The sequence below is a fragment of the Giraffa tippelskirchi genome, chromosome 14 (assembly GCF_054371585.1).
Source record: "Giraffa tippelskirchi isolate mGirTip1 chromosome 14, T2T-mGirTip1v1.2.pri, whole genome shotgun sequence".
Classification (NCBI taxonomy): domain Eukaryota; kingdom Metazoa; phylum Chordata; class Mammalia; order Artiodactyla; family Giraffidae; genus Giraffa; species Giraffa tippelskirchi.
Genome location: NC_137288.1, coordinates 32,575,005 through 32,589,800, shown reverse-complemented (window position 1 = coordinate 32,589,800; position 14,796 = coordinate 32,575,005). Strand labels below are relative to the sequence as shown.

At 46.6% G+C, this 14,796-nt stretch overlaps 1 long non-coding RNA gene across 1 annotated transcript in view; it reads left to right on the top strand.

Annotated features, from left to right (window-relative positions):
* Positions 1 to 11,210, top strand: part of LOC145534222 (uncharacterized) — a 75,893-nt gene extending 64,683 nt beyond the window's left edge. Inside the window, exons 11-15 of the long non-coding RNA XR_014074356.1 lie at positions 1,759 to 1,825; positions 5,239 to 5,367; positions 6,925 to 6,993; positions 9,074 to 9,146; positions 11,040 to 11,210. This is a non-coding gene — a long non-coding RNA (uncharacterized LOC145534222). The remainder of the gene's footprint in view (positions 1 to 1,758; positions 1,826 to 5,238; positions 5,368 to 6,924; positions 6,994 to 9,073; positions 9,147 to 11,039) is intronic.
* Positions 11,211 to 14,796: the final 3,586 nt, after the last annotated feature.

Sequence of the window (14,796 nt, the reverse complement as noted above, 5' to 3'; positions counted from 1 at the left end):
TCCCTAGACCTGATGAGTCCCCCAGAATTTTTAGGCAGTGCTTAGTAAGTACCCAGTGCCTTTCCTGGCATATAGTTGGTCTTCCCTGTGTATTTGTGGGTAGACTGAGTGAAAACCTGAGGGGGAATGTCTGGGGTCCTGTGATGCAAAGCATCTCTGGCTCTGACTCTGACTGGGATGGGGCCCCAGAAGCGGTGTTGGGAAAGACAGTCAAGCCTTACTGGGGTGGGGGTGGGGTCCCCACGCTCCTCAAAAGTCTTTGTCCTCTGAGCATTTCTCTCCACTTTCCTAGTCCTTGGCCTGGCATCTCCCTCTGTAGGTTTGCTACAAGGACTTTCTCCCTCTGAAGGAAAATGACTATATTTGTTATAAAACTCTCACCAAGCTTCCACTAGGGTCACTTTAAATTGAGGTGGTTTGGGGGATAGAGCGGTAGAGAGCTCCCAGCGTCCCATAGCCTCAGTTCTTTATTGTCAGAAGGTTCCACTTTACGAGCATACTAACTTTCTATTCCTGGAACTCAGGGTCATTTTCTCCATTTTTGGTCCTGCTGGAAAGGCTTCCCACAGACCTCTTTTTCTGGCGTGGCTTACCTCCCCAGAGACATGTCGGGGCTGTATGGGGGAGTTCTTCATGTCTTCCACCTCCCCTCCCTGCACCTTCCTCAGGAGGGCGCTCGCGCACTCCTTCCCCGTGAAATCGCATTTAAGAGGAGGATATTTTCCAAGGGGCACCGGCTCACCAATGTTTGTATAAAAAATCCGAATTGTCACTGTCGAAGGCTGCGAGCCCCAGGCGAGCAGCTGGAGGACAGCCAGGTCCCTGAACTCAGGCCACCAAGTGACTTCCCGGGGCACCCACGTCGGAGAGCAGCAGAGTAGAGAACCTCCCCACGGGTGGACTTGGCTTCCCTTCCTCCCTCCAGCAGGCTGGAGGTTTCTGAGGTTACAGACTGAATCCACTGTTTAATTTCTAACCTCCCACGGCTCCCAATTTAGGGCTCGCTTATGGGGTCCAACCACTCAATTAGGGCAGGCACTCAAGGCGGTGGTTGCTTTGATAGTGTGTGGTCGGAGGTGGCATCACCCCCCACGCCCCCCAATCCATCACCTCTTCCTTCCTCCAAAGACGACCTCCTTCGGGCTTCTTTATCTGGTAGCATCTCGGTTGCAGGTTAATGTCGTGGCAAACATCAAGTACTGTTGACCTGAGAGCCACATTGGGACACGGGTTAGGCCTTGAAAAACTGGGGCAGTCAAGGGAGAAGGGCCCCAGAATGGAGAAAATGGAAGCGAATGGTGGAACTGAAAACAACAAAGAAAAGCCTTCCCTAGTTTGGACATTTGCCAAAAGTGACCTCTGTGGTGCCTCACTCCCCTCCCTGCAGGGTTGTAAACCACTTGCTCTAATTTTCTAATAATACGAATAGCTCCGCTTTGTGGAGCACCTACCTCTTAAGACAGGACCTTTTCCCTTCCTCCTTTACAGAGGAATGAATGGAGACTCAGAGAGGTTCACAATCTTCCCAAGGTGCCACAGTCAGTTGGTGGTGAAGCTGGTACCAAGTCCAAGTGTATTCCCAAAGCCGGTCTGCTCCACAGTCCCTCCGTCCCTGCTGAACTCTCACTCCTGCTCTCTCCACCTCGCTGTCTCTGTTTCTGCCTGCCTCTCTTTGTGGTCTGAATTGGGTACTGACCCGAATTTTAAGGTAGCTGGAGAATACCGACTTACCTGGATCATTCATTTGCTTTCGTTAAGAGTCAAGGAGGAAAAGATGGAGAGGGCTGGGACACAGTCCAGCACACATTTTGTGAAAGACCCACAGGTTTGTACTCTCTGATTCTGTTCACTCTTTTCTCTCCCTCCTGTTCTTGGCAACTGTCCCTTAAACCCGTCTGTTCTCTGCCTCTAATATATTATGCTGATATTTTATTACCAAACAATTACATCCACTAATTTGAAAAGGAAACGAGCAGGAAATTGCAATTATAAGAGTAAAAGCAATGCTCTTTTATTTCTCCCCTTTATGCATATGAAATATGGTTTGTCATTGCTGCACAACAGACTTTCCTCCTCTTCCAGGGCTCTTCACTGCCTTGTCTTTAATAATTGAGCAGAAACAAGAGTCATAATTAGATTCTTGATAACAGAGGAGCTATCCATGGGTTTGCAGATGTGGAGGCTGAGCTTGGAGCCAAGGAACCGCCACCATGCTGTTATAGGAGAAAACACACTTCATGTTGTTTCACTTGAGTACCTTCCAAAGCATTCTGTCCATCCATGGTCGTCTGTGTAGATTATTTGTTCACCATTATTGTTTTTCTCTGCCTTGGTCATGCTTTCCCACCCCACTGACACTAGGGTTGGTCAAGACTTGCTTGGGTCAATGGAATATGAATAGATGAGATGTACATCTCATTTAACTGAGCAGAAGCTTTCCATGTGCTTGTGTGATTTGACCCTGCTTCCCTTGAGCGACCCTCAGGAGGGCGGCTGCCCTATCTAGGTCCCTGAGTGATTACGGCTTGCAGAAATGCCCTGCTGACTCCTGATGGATGTGTGGCTAGAGAAAGAAATAAACATTTGCTGTTTTAAGCCACTGAGATCTGGAGCTGTTTTTTAAGTTACAGAAGAGCCCAGCCAACCTGGCTGATATATCTGTGATGTCATTTGGTTCTCATTATATCCATGGGATTGAGAAAAGGCTGACCACCCTGGGTAGTATGTGGGAAAGAGCCTGTGATGTGAAATCAAAGGGACCTTCAGGCTTAGACAAGCAATACAGTGTCTCTGAAATCCTGTCCCTTTTTAATACTACTTACCTTGAAGGTTCCTGAGAATCAGAGTCAGTGTATGCTAGGGGTCCTGGCATAGTGCCCATCACAGAATAAACACCCAATAAAGGATAATTTTTTTTAATTGGAAAAGACCCTGATGCTGGGAAAGATTGAGGGCAGGAGGAGAAGGGGAAAACAGAGGATGAGATGGTTGGATAGCATCACCGACTCAAAGTACACGGGTTTGGGTGAACTCCGGGAGTTGGTGATGGACAGGGATGCCTGGCGTGCTGCGGTTCATGGGGTTGCCAAGAGTCGGACATGACTGAGTGACTGAACTGAACTGAAAAGATAATTTAAAATATTATCTTTAGAATCCTCTTTTGATCATGTCCATTGAATAGATAAGAATGTGGGGGCTAAACCGGCTGCAAAGACCTACCTGAGCTAATTTCATAACAACTGAAGTGTGAGCTTCAGAGCTGTGTCCAGAGTTGTCTCCCTGGACTGAATGTGTTCCCTGAGTTGTATGCCCAGAACTGTGCTAAGGGGTCTGGGGTGGGGATTGGCGACAGCGGACACGTCAAGAGGTGACAACACTGATCCCTGGAGGCAAGTAATCTACATAGTGAGATGAGCTAGATTACAGAGGCAGCCCCAAAGAAGCAATGTGTTTATCTGAGGCACATGCTATTCTAAAATTCCAGCTTTGGGTGCATAAGAATCCCCCAAGTGGCATCTTAACATGTGGATTCCCTGGTTCTGCTCTTAGAATTTCTAGCTTAATGTTATCCTATCTGATCAGCACTCGACAGGCTCCAGCATCGGGGTCCCTGGGTTCAAGTTCCTCCTCTGCACCTCCAGATTAATGACACAACCTTGGGCAACCACTCTGTACCTCAGTTTCTTCATCTGTGAGATGGGACTATCTGAACAGTTATATGCTACAATGTGAGTTAAGTTGGGTAACACATGCAGATCTTATGGCCCTAAGCAAGCACTAAGTAAGTGTTACCCACTAGTATTCTGATGCAGGGGTTCTGAGAACCACTTGTCCAGAAATTTCTCTAAGGATGGCCCAGGGCTTTCCTCTAGTCTCCTACCTGGGTACACCTCCATGGGAATTTTAGGGGCAATGGCTCCACCATGGTGGAGTCTGTCAGAGGGGGTTTCAAGTCATGGAGGCTTTGAGTGTGGAACCTGCTTAGGTCAAGCAGTTCTTTTGTTGTTCAGTTGCTAAGTCATGTCCGACTCTTTGCAACTCCATGGACTGCAGCATACCAGGCTTCCCTGTCCCTCAACATCTCCTGGAATTTGCTCAAACTCATGTCCATTGAGTTGGTGATGCCATCCAACTATCTCATTCTCTGTCGCTCCCTTCTCCTGCATTCAATTTTTCCCAGCATCAGGGTCTTTTCCAATGAGTCAGCCCTTCACATCAGGTGACCAAAGTTTTGGAGTTTCAGCTTCAGCATCAGCCCTTCAAATGAATATTCAGGATTGATTTCCTTTAGGATTGACTGGTTTGATCTCCTTGCTGTCCAAGGGACTCTCAAAAGTCTTCTCCAACATCACAGTTCAAAAACATCAATTCTTCGGGGCTCAGCCTTCTTTATAGTCCAACTCTCACATTCGTACATGACTACTGGAAAAACCATAGCTTTGACTATATGGACCTTTGTCAGCAAAATGATGTCTCTGGTTTTTAATACACTGTCTAAGTTTGTTATAGCTTTTCTTCCAAGGAGCAGGCATCTTAATTTCATGGCAGTTCTTCTTGGTGGCTATTAAACTGCAAATAGGCCGTCTCCTTCACTCACTTTTGCAGAAGTTCACTCCTGGGAGAAGACCCTCCTTAGCAGACTTTGCTTGGGAACCATCTCTGGCTGGCAGGTGGGCAGCAATCTGGAGAAGTTCCTGGCCCTTGGTGGCCTGAGGCTGGAGTCAGGGCTGGATTTGCCTCAAATGAATTGTTTCACTTATTGCTCATGTCCGGTGCCAAATGCCTCATTTTGCCCCTTGCTAATCATCTGATAAGAGTCAATTTACTATAAGAGTGGTTTTCTTATTTAATTTCTTTGAATAATTCATGTCCAATTCAGGAAGATTGAATTTGGTCTGATCTCCCTCCCCGTATGTCTGTACTGGCTCCCCAATTTTTCTTACACCTCTAAGTCCACCCCTCAGCAAGCCAACCTCCCAGGGTGACATGCCTAGGCTGTGAGAAGGTAGAGACTCTCTCCTCTGGGGAGAGCTGGGCCCTGAGCTGGGAAGGGCTGCCCATTTTCTGGGTGCAGGAGGCTGCTGCCATCCTGCAGATGTTCCACTCTGAGCCAAGAAGAAGCCAGAAGGCGTGCAGAGCACGGCTACTTACCAGATTGGCTGTCAGTATGCAAATTCCAGCTCTTCCAGGGGTTCAGGTGGAGACTGTAGGCAACACCTCAACTCCTTATTGCTTCAGTGTCCTGACTTGCCGGAAGGATGAGAACAGTGCCTCCTCATCATGCTGTCCTGAGGATAAAAGCAAAAACATAGAAAATACAGAAACATACAAGAAGAGAAAACCTAAGTAGAAACCACTTTGAACGAGGTTGGTGTGTGATAATCTCTCAGTTAACATTGGCTGTTATCATTATGTATCTCTTAGATCAGACTTTGAAGTTTATGATGAGGTATAGGTTCTATTGTATTTTATTTGTTCAATTAAAAATTAATTTTAATTACAGAAGGAATTCATGAATACATTCTTCTTGTAAAAATTAAAACATTACAGTGAGAATTATTTCCATGTGCCTGTTCTCATTCCTAGCTCCTCTCCAGGGTTTATCACTTCTAAGTTTGGTATGTAGCCTGCTTAGACACTTTAGAATGCATCTACGTACATATATGTGATTGTGGAAAGTAATAGAATATACCCAAGTTTGCCTGCAATACAGGAGACACAGGAGACGTGGGTTTGATCCCTGGGTCTCAAAGATCCCCTGGGGGAGGAAATGGGAACCCACTCCAGTATTCTTGCCTGAAAAACCCATGGACAGAGAAGCCTGGTGGGCTACAGTCCATGGAGTCCCAAACAGTCAGACACGACTGAGCAACTAAGCACATACAAGTATTATCCATCATCTACCTAATCTAGTATAAATGGTATATACTTATATGTCATTTTCACTCAACACGTGTGTTAGAGATTATTTCATTTCAGAACATACAGGTATAACTTATTTTAACAACTTCATACTATTCCATAATATGTGGATATCACATTTAATTTAGCCATTGTTTGACATTTTTCCTTCCTGTAGACAGTGTTGTGTTATACATTATTGTAGGTGTCTTATTGTATGTATACATCTTAACACTTTCTCAAGGGTTGCAAAATGAGCTCTCCACTTTCAGTTGTGAAAATGTACACTCCCCTCAATTGTGTATAATTATATGCTTTCACACCACCTCATCATCCTTTCATATTACCTAACTTTAATTTTGTCAACCTAAGAAAGGATATGAAAGGATACAGAATTTTATTGGTGTTTTAAATAAAAGTTTTCTTCTTCCAAGTGAAGTGGAGCCACTGTATATGTATATTGGCTGTTTGTATTTTCTCTTATGTGGCTGATCGGTTGTGATTATTGCCTATCATTTTATTGAGTTAGGTTTCTTTTTCTTATTTACTTGCTTTTTCATTTATTTGAATACACTTTGCTTACAATATCATATAAGTTTCAGGAATAGACATATTGATTTAATATTTTTATAGATTATACACCATACAAAGTTATAAATTATTCACTATGTTCCCTGTGTAGTACATTACATTCCTGTGTGATTTATTTATTTTATAACTGCTAGTTTTTACCTCTTAATCCTCTTCATCTATTTTGCCCCCCCTCCCACTTTGTGATAACTACTGGTTTGTTCTCTGCATCTGTGACTTTGTTTCTGTTTTGTTATATTTGTTTTGTTTTATAGATTCCACATATAAGTGAAAACATTTGTCTTTCTCTGTCCAACTTATTTCACTAAGCATAATACCCTCTAAGTTCATCCATGTTGTTGCAAGTGGCAAGGTTTCATCCTTTTTTATAGATAAGTAATACTCTATTGTGTATATATCCATAAATATGTAACATTGTCTTTATCCATTTAGATAAACTCAAAATGGATTAAAAACTTAAGTGTCAGACCTGTAATCATGAAAACTCCTAGAAGAAAACAGGTACTACATTCTTTGACATCGGTCTTAGCTATATTTTTATGAATTTGTCTCTTCAGGCAATGGTAACAGAAGTAAAAATAAACCGTTGAAGTCTAATCAAACTAAGTGGCTTTGCACAGCAAAGGAAACCATCAAGAAAACGAAAAAGCAACCTGCAGAATGGGAGACGAGATTTGCAAACAATAGATCTAATAAGGAATTAAATCCAAAATATATGAAGAACTCCTATTATACAATTCAATATCAAAGAAAAAAATCCAATTAAAAAATGGGCAGAGGACCCAAATAGGCATTTTTCTAAAGAAGATGTTCAGATGGTCAATGCTGCTGCTGCTGCTGCTAAGTCGCTTCAGTCGTGCCTGACTCTGTGCGACCCCATAGACGGCAGGCCACCAGGCTCCCCCATCCCTGGGATTCTCCAGGCAAGAACACTGGAGTGGGTTGCCGTTTCCTTTTTCAATGCGTGAAAGGAAAAGTGAAAGTGAAGTCGCTTAGTCGTGTCCGATTCTTAGTGACCCCATGGACTACGGTCTACCAGGCTCCTCCGTCCATGGGATTTTCCAGGCGAGAGTACTGGAGTGGGTTGCCATTGCCTTCTCCCAGATGGTCAATAGGTGTAAGAAAAGATCTTAAGACTGCTAACCACCAGGGAAAAACAAATGAAAACTACCATAAGATATCACCTCACACTTGTCAGATTGGCTATTATAAAACAGACAACAAATAACAAATGTTGAGGATGTGGAGAAAAGGGAACAGTAATGTTGGTGGGAATGTAAATTGGTGTAGCCACTGTGGAAAACAGTATGGAGGTATTTTAAAAATAGAAAAATAAAAATAGAACTACCTGTGATCCAGCAAATCACTCCTGAGTATTATCTGAAGAAAATGAAAACACTAATTTGAAAAGACATATGTGCCCTAATGTTCATAGCAATATTATTCACAATAGTCAAGATACAGAATCAACCTAAGTGCCCACTGACAGATGAACAGATACATATCGTTTTAATTACTTTTGCAGATCTTTTAAAAACATATTTTGGATAGTCATCCTTTCTGTGTTACAGTGTTGTTAGTCTCTCAGTCATGTCCGACTCTTTGTGATTCCATGGACTGTAGCCGGCCAGGCTCCTCTGTCCATGGTATTTCCCAGGCAAGAATACTGGAGTGGGTTGCCATTTCCTTCTCCAGGGGATCTTCCTGACCCAGGGATCGAACCCGGGTCTCCTAGATTCAGGGAGATTCTTCACCCCCTGAGCCACCAGGGTTATACTTGTAACACCACTGTGTTATACTTGGTGACAATATCTTCTCCCATCCATTATTTGCTTTTTGTTTTATATGTATGCTTAATTTAGATTTAGTCCATTTGTATTACCCTGTTCTTTGATGACTTGCATTTGTGTCCTATTTTTAAGTATACTTTCTCCATCCTCAACATCATAAACACGTTTTCCAAAATTTTCTTCTATTTATAAAAAGTATTAAGTTTTTCATCCATCTGGGCTTTCTTTTGTAAATGATGTAAGATCTAATTTTTTGTACTAGGCATTGAGCTAAGAGCTTTATCTGTGTGATCCCAGTCATTCAAACTATCTGAAACATTAGGCATTCTGACACTCATCTTACAGATGAGGAAAGTAACTGAGAGGGACGCAGTAATTTGGCCAAAGGTCCCAAAGGCCAGTGCAGAGCAGCCATCTGAAATGACGTCTATCTGTGGGATGATACAGGTCGTCTTTGCGTGTCCAAATGCCTCGCTGAGAGCTCCCTGCAGGCTGAGCACTGGCTGATCACACTAAAGGGAGGAATTTGGATCAGGCGGGGAAGACCCTCTTTCTTTTAGGACCTGAAATTACCGAGCATCACTGAAGGCCAGGAAGACAGGCACTAAAGGGACAATGGACTGAAAAAGGGTGAAGAATGCCACAGTCTCAGCAACACTGCTTATGTGAAGCATCTGTGGGGAGTGCTGTCCTCTAGGATATGGGAGGGTCTTGATGGGCATCCCACCCAGGCAGGTCCTGTCCCCCGTTACCAGGACACTGGTCCAGGCTTTGTTCCTTTCTCCTTACAGCAGAAGGTCCAGGAGGCTGGGGGCACAAGCTCTTCTTTGTTACCCATTTCTGTTGTGCCCCTCAAGAGGAAGGGTGAGTATGGGGTGGGGGGCCTCGAGAGGGGCCACAGGAGGAGGAGGGGAAGTGCTCTTTCTGGTTTTACCCTGCGAATCTCACCGCCACCATTCACTCACCTGTGCGGGCTGGAAGCTGGGCTCAACCGCTCCATCTCTCCCCAAAGAGCTGTGAACCACACACTTAGCAATGCAGAGAGATGGCTCCAGGCACCCTCAGCATTTATTATAAATCACCGAGACAGGAAAGATATGAGTCCCCACCTGCAGAATCACTGAAGCGGCGTCTGTGGGCATATCTTACCTGAAAACGATTTCCCTGCTTTCTTCACAGCACAGGGGGCTTCGGGGGCCAGACCCAGAGGAGCTGTTCCCTGGAGCGGCATTCTCAAGTCCTGGGACAGTTTTCTCGATCTGATCCTTACAGCGAGACCCTCTTAAATGCTGACATTTCCTGACTTGCTTCAAACTGTCTCCCCTTAAAATACAGCCTCCTCTTAAAATACAGCCTCCCGGACTCCTCCTGTCCTGTGGTTTCACCTTCAGGCCTGAATTAGGATACATTGTTGTTATCTTCTACCTACTGATATCTTTTAAAACCTTAAGGGAAGGAGTGGTCTTCTTTGTGGAAGATCAATGAAGGGTATTTAATTTCTTTGTTTAAAAAGTACAGGGGAAAAAAAACACCCAATCTTCTTTTTTCTAATGAAAAAGCAGCTGATATTCAAATCAGCTGATTTTTTCTCTGTCCCTACAACACAATGCAATCATTCGACCCTCAAAATCTTTGTCAAAATAGTTGACAAAGCGATGCCCTCTTTTATGCCTGCGTGCCAGGGTCCTCTGTCTGTGGGATTCTCCAGGTAAGAATACTAGAGTGGGTTGCACACCTATCCTCCAGGGGATCTTCCTGACCCAGGGATCGAACTCGCATCTCCTGTGTCTCCTGCACTGGCAAGCGGGTTCTTTACCATTAGAGCCACCTAGGAAGTGGACCCTCTTCTGTGTCTGAGCTCAGTTATGTTGACCCAGCTGCCTTTGATTCATTCCAACCCTAAAGCACATACTGTAACATGGGTGGTGGGGAGAAGTGACCCTCTCCCTGTGGTTTGCTCTGGTGCCTCTCCCTTGGCCCTGGAGCTGACCCCATGCATCCCAACTGCAGGGGAGGCTGTGCAGAGCCCTTCACTGGGCAGGTCTGGCCTGTAGTCTGGACCAGCCGGTGCTGCCCTCTGCTATTCAGATCAAATCCCATCATCATCAGGCGAGGACACCCTCCAGATGGCCCCACACGCGCACAGATGCTGCTGCGAAGCAGTGCATCAGCCCGTTAGCGCATCAGCCCAGATCAGTTCACCAGACTAACTAGTGCATCCTATTGGCTCTGTCACATCTTGGTGGGCAGTTTCCCACCCAGTTTCCTCAGCCTCTCTTTCTCAAACCCAGACTCATATAGTAGAGCGGGTCCTCCAATACTTTGGATTTAGCAAAAATTCTTTTTTTAAAAAAATATCTATTTATTTTGATTGGAGGATAATTTCTTCACAATTTTGTGATTTTTGTTTTTGCCATATATCAATATGTATCAGCCATAGGTATACAAGTGTCCCCTCCGTCCTGAACCCCCTTCCCATCTCCCTCCCCACCCTTTCCTTCCAGGTTGTCTCAGAGCACCAGCTTTGGGTGCCTTGCTGCATGCATCAAATTTGCGCTGGCCATTTATTTTATATATGGTAATGAATATGTTTCAGTGCTATTCTCTCAAATCATCCCACCCTTTCCTCCCACTGAGACCAAAAGTCTGTTGTTTATGTCTGTGTCTCCTTTGCTGCCCTATATGTAGGATCCTCAGTAGTGATATAGATTGCATATACATGTATTAATATATGGTATTTGTCTTTCTCTTGTACAGAGTGAAGTAAGTCAGAAAGAGAGAGCCTTCCCTCTTGATGGAATAGTGGGAGAGAGAGCAATATTCCCTGTACTGAAAATGACTGAATGAAGAAAAAATGATCATAAGACATATCCCACCTGCCTCAGGGAAGGCAGCTTCCTCTCAGATAAATGGATGGCTTGTTGACTATTGTATTGTTTATGGTGATCCCTTGAGGTCACAGGTCAAGGTCACACCCTGGATCCCCTTTGCATTCATGGCACAATAATTTCCAAAGTTGACTGCCGAGAAATGGAGCCTCAGCAGGAAATGGGAACCTTGGTGGGGGTCCAGTGGGCAGAGACTTTGTCTTGGCCACAGAGCATGTGAGGGTCTCTCTGCACTTGACTTTGCCGCTGTGTGTGAGGAGTTGCAGGCAGCCTCCCAGTCGTGGTCTCGGCTGCCTCCCCCATCACCAAATAGACCTTCCAGGTGCACCGCTGCTTATTGCCCTTATGTGATCTCTGACTCATGGAGTGTTCCCGCCTGGGCAGGATGCAGGCAAGCCTTGTGCATGCCCCCCCACCCCCCCAGGCTGTGGAGATGGTGGGGATGTGAGTGCCTGGAGGACCAGCTGTCTCAGTGATGGGCGATGGTGCACAAGAGCCCTCTTCTCTCTGTGCCCTGGGGGAGAGTCCTCAACTTTGCCGACCCTGGTGGATGCGTTTCATGTCAGAGAGGAAGGTGATCTCCCTATCACTTCCATAGAGGAGTGGTCTCCCTCGCTACAATTAGACTCCATTTATTCCTCCAACCTGAATGAATGATCCTATGGGAAAACACGGTGGAGACCTTGTTTTGGGAACAAAGTCAGCCAAGGTAATCAAAGGAGACTTTAGGTTTGATTGTGAGTTAGAATTTGCTAACAAGAGAATAGAAAGAGCACTTGGCCTTGAGGTCGGAGAGTGGAGATCCCATAGGCTGTGCATAGAAAAGAGCCCAGCAATGCCAACAGTGGGCAGTGGGAGAGGGCTGGGCTGTCTGGGGAACAGGTGAGAGTTGAGGGAAGTGAGGGGCCAGCAGGCTCCAGAGGCACGTGAAGCCTTGAGTGTGACTGGGCAGTGTGCTCAGTCTTGTCCGACTCTTTTGTGACCCCATGGACTGTAGTCCACCAGGCTCCTCTGTGCATGGGACTCTCCAGGCAAGAATAATGGAATGCATTGCCATTTCCCTTCCAAGTCATCTCCCTGACCCAGGGATCAACCCTGCGTCTCCTATATTGTATACAGATTATTTACAGCTGAGCCACTGGGGAAGTCTTGAGTGTGACTAGATATTGTCCAGATATTGTAAAGGAAGAGCACTTCTGAAGACACTACAGAAAAGGCAGGTTGCACGTGGCTTTGGGGAACAGAGTTACGTCATACAAACAAATCCAGCCACACAACCAGAGGGCTGCTCCATGTACTTTTAGTTCAGACTGAGCCCGTCCCTGAGGGAGAGTCTGTGGGCACTGAGGGCCAAGGGCCACTGCTGTCAGATTTCAGAACTGACCCTCATATAAAGGTCCCTGAGAAGTCAATTACAGCTATGCTTCAAGTCAGGCCAAGCAGAACTTGCAGAGTTCATGGTGAGCCCAGCACGCCTTCCTTCCAAGGGTTCAGAAGAGGCAGCAGAGACTATGAGACTGCCTGGGATCTCTCCTCTGTGCAGGGGACATAGCCCCAAATCTCTGGCACTTTAACAATCAGGATGGCAGTGTGTGGTTGGCTCAGACTAGCAGGCAGTGCTGGGGGAGGGCAAAGTCAGGGGTCGGAAGGAGGTTTGACCTCTTAGCGTGGGGAGAATGGGCTGGGATGGGGGGGGGGTGAGGTACTGAATGATGGGGAGGACAAAATGCAGTCGTCCCTCAAGAGGAAACCATCCAAATTGCTTTTGTGAGTGCATCAATGTGAGTGAACATCTTTATGTGCAAAACCATGCTGGGGGCAGGTCAACACCAAAGTGAAATAAATAGAGCCCCACTCTTTTGAGACCTACCTGCCATGAAAGACACATTCATTCATTCATTCATTCATCCACTTATTCATTCATCCCACAAACACTGAACATCTGGCGTGTACCAGCCCTGTGCTGGTGCTGTGAACATGGCCCCAGAGGAAAGGACACACAGTGAGTCCACTTAAGAAAGGGCCAAACCATCTCAAGAACTCCTGCGAGGTTCTAGAGGGCAGGGATGATGAGGCTATATTGCGTTGGGCCAGGAAGAAGGCCTCCTCAAGGAGAAGACTGATTGAAAGAAACAAGCTGCTGCTGCTAAGTCGCTTCAGTCGTGTCCGACTCTGTGCGACCCCATAGACGGCAGCCCACCAGGCTCCGCCGTCCCCGGGATTCTCCAGGCAAGAATACTGGAGTGGGTTGCCATTTCCTCCTCCAGTGCATGAAAGGGAAAAGTGAAAGTGAAGTCGCTCAGTCGTGTCCAATTCTTAGTGACCCCATGGACTGTAACCTACCAGGCTCCTCCGTCCATGGGATTTTCCAGGCAAGAGTTTATTGGCTCATAGGGGTGGAGGTGGTCTGCATGGGGTGCCCTGCCAGTAAACACATACTTGTGCCATGATGTGGGTGACAGTCAAGCATGAAAGAGTGCTGAGAACAAGGGATGAGGGAGGGAGATGAAGGGAGGAAGGACCCAGGAGGTCATGGGGAAGAGTCAATGGTGTGTGTGTCAGGGGGAGCCTCGGGCACACAGAAGCAGTCCTGTGCCCCCTGTGCTGGGCTTTGTGATGCTGATGCTGCAAAGACACACAGACCACAGAAACGAGAAGGAAGAGCTTCGGCTCTCATTCCTGTGACTTCCTCTGTGTCTCTGAAAAGGCATGTGGAACATGGGGAAACTGCTTTCTGAAGTTGATGCTGCAGAAACGGGCTTCCCGGGGACAGATGTGCTTTCACGCCCTCTTTACAGAGGAAGGGGTGTGAGCTGAAGCTCTGAAGAGTCCTCCAGCCCTCTGCTGAGACCCAAACCCCATCCTGCAGAAGTGGACCCAGCGGGGAACCCTCCTGAGGGCGGCACCCCCGAAGGCACAGGGGCTGGTGGGCGGGGGCATAGAGGAGGAGGGGATGGAGGTCAGTTTCTGAGGCCTGGGAATCCGGCTCCCTGAGGGGCCCTGGATGTCTCAGGTCCTGCTTTTTCATGCGGTTTACACAGCCCGCTCACAGGGCCATCTTAAATATCCTCAGAGCACATGGTCGCCTGGTAGCAAGACTCCCCATCTTTCTTTGCGGCTGTCTGCAGGTCTGCCTCAGGTGTTTTTCTCGTTTGGCTTAAACATTATATCATTTGGGTTAAACATTGCCCTCTTTGGGACCCTTTTTGGGTCTAATATGCCCATTTGTTTTCCCTGGAAGGTTTCTGGAGCTTCCCTGCACTGTGCCTTGGGGCTTCTGGCCGCCTTCTGGGGAGCATGAATATTGCACTGAATAGACTGTTAAGGGTCTGCAGACTGAGATGTTTCAGCCCTGTGCTTCCCATCTCCATATGTGTTTCCCCTCCCAAAGCACACAGTGTGTGTGTCCCCTGGGCTACGAGCACTCTGAAGGCTGGCTACTTCTTACCCCAGTACTGCCGGCAGTCCTCGGTTGGAGCTGGCTGAAGGCCCCAGGACAGGGAACACATTCAGGTCCAGCTCCATGGACGGGCTAAGCTCTTTGCCACGCTTATTTCCGGATAGGAAGATAAGCATGAACACCTGTGAACAAGCTGGATTCTTAAGGACTGGACTGAGTGGGACAG